We start from the raw sequence: 3,654 nt of genomic DNA, 5'->3' as shown, positions 1-3,654 counted from the left end.
ATTATTCTATTCAAATTAAAATGATAAATCCATACAACTCTTATTAAATGGGCTATACTTGCTTTCTTCTCCGCTGACAAAACTATGGTATTATATTTGTAACTTGATTACTAAGTTGTTGTTACATGAATTTTCGATGAGTCTTAGTTATGAGGTAGGATTCAGTCTCCTTGGTTACTAGTCAACTCTACACTCCAGAATGCTTACACCTGGTCATTTACTGGGCTGAAAAGAGTTACGGATCTTCGTCAGGTTAGATCAAAGGTAGTATACGGTTTTTACTTTTTTTTTTTTTTTTTTCAAATTTTCGTCCTTGTGCAGCTTATTTCACGTAGCCCAGCGGTAGAAAAAAAAAAAACAGTGCTACAGCTCTACATCCTTTCCATAGCACTTCTTCGTGACTAACATCATATTTTAGTGTAATTGCTACAACTCAGCATTCGAGATGGAGAGATACCAATTTTAGGCCAAGTTATAGTAGAACGAGTGTAGTAATAAACTCATTGTATCTCTCTTGCTTCAACCCTATTTTGTTTTTCATTTTCATTCATTCATTCATTGCCAGACGCCATGTATCCCAAACGGGGTGGCCAAGGGCTTAGAGTTAATTGTTTTACGGGAAGGGGCACTAAACCTCCACCAACCCCACTTGACACGTAGGGAGAACGTTATTCCAACAGCATCTGGTGTTCCCAGGCGGTCACCCATCCAAGTACTAACCAGACCCAACGTTGCTTAACTTCGCTGATCGGACGGGAAGCGGTGTACTCAACGTATTTTGCTTTCATTCCTTTAATTCAGAGCTTTTCCTTTTTTCTCATTTCTCTTGTTTTTATATATTGCCCCATTACTGTGTTTTATTCTTTGTTTCTCCTAATCCCATCTCTTTATTGATTTCTAGTTGCTTGTTCCCTCCACTCTTTAATCTTATGTTCTTAATTTTCTCTGTTCCTTTCCTCTCCCTCTTCTTCCTCGCCCCCCTCCCCTTCATCTTCCATCCCTGCCCCGGCCAAAAATTTTATCCCAAAGTCTCTGGTTACTCCTTCCGCCTTTATTCCCTCTTCTCCTTTCCTTCCCCCACCCCCTCATTCATTTCCTTCTCCTCACCTTCCTTTCCTCTTCCATCTCCACCTCCCCCTTCCTCTCTCTCTCTCTCTCTCTCTCTCTCTCTCTCTCTCTCTCTTTACTCCTTCCTTCTCCTCACCCCCCTTCCCTTCCTTCTCCACCTCCCCCTCCCACTCTACCCCTCCCCATCTGCTTCCTTCTCCCCTTTCTCCTCTCCTTCGTTCTCCCTTATCCACTTCCCTTTTCTTCTGTCTCCCCTCCCCTCCCCTCTTCCTTCTCACCTCGCCCTCCTCTGTTCTTTCCAACCTCAATCCTTCCTAAACACCTTAATCTCTCCTTGCTTCTCCCTCCTTTCTCCCCTTTCCCCCCTCTCCTCTCTTCCCTCCCCACTCTTTTTTCCCCCCTCTCCTTTCCTTCTCCCCCTTCCTCCCTCTCCTCCAGCCCCTGCTCTGATCACTCACAAAGTCACCTGTATAATTGGCAAGGCCTTGTGGAGTGATGACCGTCTATAATGAATCCTCCCGGGCCTCGTGTTGCAGGGTAAGGTTACGTTAAATAGAGTTAATTAAGGCAAATTAGGTTAGGCGAGGGTAGGGTAGGTTAGGTTAGTTTAGGTTAGGTTAGGTTGGGTTAGGGTAGGTTAGTTGGGGAAGGCTACGTTAAGTTATTTAGGTAAGCTTTGGCGTTGGCTAAGAGACACGGAATAAAGAGAGGAGCTTTGCTGTGATTACTGTGTGTCTTTAGGAAATAAAAAATGTATGACAAAGTTTTATTTCATGTAGTGCTAGACAAAAGATACATTCTCTCTCTCTCTCTCTGTCTCTCTCTCTCTCTCTCTCTCTCTCTGTCTGATCCATAATTAAACTTCTTCCCAACTCACTTCGAAATAGAGCGAAAATAAGTGAGACGGAGCAGCTTAGACAGGGATCAAAACTTTCGCTCACTCCTAAGTTCTGAGTCGGGAATTGCCAGACGGGATAGTGTAAATGTGTGTGTGTGTGTGTGTGTGTGTGTGTGTGTGTGTGTGTGTGTGTGTGTGTGTGTGTGTGTGTGTGTGTGTGTCAGGAGCTCCAGGAAATACACACGATATATATGACGTGCTAGTTCCTGGAGGTGTCTTCTCAAGAACTGGGTGAGAGAGAGAGAGAGAGAGAGAGAGAGAGAGAGAGAGAGAGAGAGAGAAACTTATGATTTGTGTGATTTTGATGGTAGATGTTTGTGAATGTTTTACTAGCATGGTATTGCGTCAGGTGGTAGTAATAGCAGTAGTAGTAGTAGTAGAAGAGGAAGTAGCAGCAGCATTTTATTCCTGCTGCCGCTCATATTCTTTATTGGCCAGAGATTCTGGATGATAAATTCGATGGTGATAGTGACGCTAGCAGAAAAGAAAAAGACGACAACGATGATGGTGATGATGATGATGATGATGGTGATGATGATGATGGTGATGATGATGATGATGATGATGATGATGATAATAAAAGGTCGATAGTCTGGGTGGCCGGAGGTCTTAAAGGCAACACCCCCATCTTTAATCATTATCTTAAACTCTTTCAAACTTGGTACCTAGGGGGTCGATGAGAGAGAGAGGGAGAGAGAGAGAGAGAGAGAGAGAGAGAGAAATAGGTCCTGCAAGGTAAACAGAGGAGACTGAGGGAGAAAAACAAAAGCCATGAGATTTGTTCCTGAATCTTGTGTCCAGTCTCGGAAAACAGAAAGCGGAATTCCTGTTGTATCCCTTCAGTCTGAGGAGGTGAATTTTAAAGTTTATTCTCGCTGCCACCAGACGATTTTATTCAGCTTCAGGAAGACTGTTTTTGGTGAAGGGAGGATTGAGGGATACATTTAACCCCTCCAGATGGTAAAAAGCTTATTCTAGACTGAGTGAAATCGTCTGAAAATAAGAAAATATAATAACAAAATAGCTAAATAGATACATATGTAGATAGATGGATAAAAAATAGATAACTATAATTATAAGTAAAATAAACGTCATACTAAAAAGGTTGACCTCTTCACGACGAGGCGCTTTGACAAAAAATAATAAAAATAAATAAGAAAATAAAGGATAAAGAGTCAAGGGTTTTAATATATCTGGTGTAAGTTTTAACGTGGCTTCCTTTCAGAGCCTAATACAATCGTGTTTCGCTTGCTAGGATAAATTATAGAATATAGTTTAGTACGCCGTCATCATCATCATCATCATCATCATCATATTTATCATCATCATCATAATCGTCGTTGTCGTCGTCGTCGTCTTCGTCGTCATTGCCCTCCCCCACCTCTCTCTCTCTCTCTCTCTCTCTCTCTCTCTCTCTCTCTCTCTCTCTCTCTCTCTCTCTCTCTCTGTCATCGTCCTTTCCACTGTGTTTCCAAACTTCTGACCCCCCCCCCCCCCGAGGCTTCCTGCAGACTTGGGGATCACTGAAGATGTAAACACCTTGAGAGAAAGACAAACCCAGAATAAACACACGTAGATAAAAACAAGCGTATAACAAACATCGTCTGTCAAAACACAAACACGGAACAAACACACGTTAAAACACAAACAGAGAGCACACCGCGAAAGACGCACACACGCACACAGAA

At 42.6% G+C, this 3,654-nt stretch overlaps 1 pseudogene; it reads right to left on the bottom strand.

The window, feature by feature from the left end:
* Nucleotides 1-671: 671 nt before the first annotated feature.
* On the bottom strand, nt 672-789 carry LOC145412678 (5S ribosomal RNA; annotated as a pseudogene).
* Between the last annotated feature and the right edge of the window lie 2,865 nt (nt 790-3,654).

Source organism: Coenobita brevimanus, chromosome 93 (genome assembly GCF_032717465.1).
Source record: "Coenobita brevimanus isolate Jiangsu-jjx chromosome 93, ASM3271746v2, whole genome shotgun sequence".
Lineage (NCBI taxonomy): Eukaryota > Metazoa > Arthropoda > Malacostraca > Decapoda > Coenobitidae > Coenobita > Coenobita brevimanus.
Note: the sequence above shows the minus strand (reverse complement) of the source record. Positions and strands in the feature narration are given on the sequence as shown.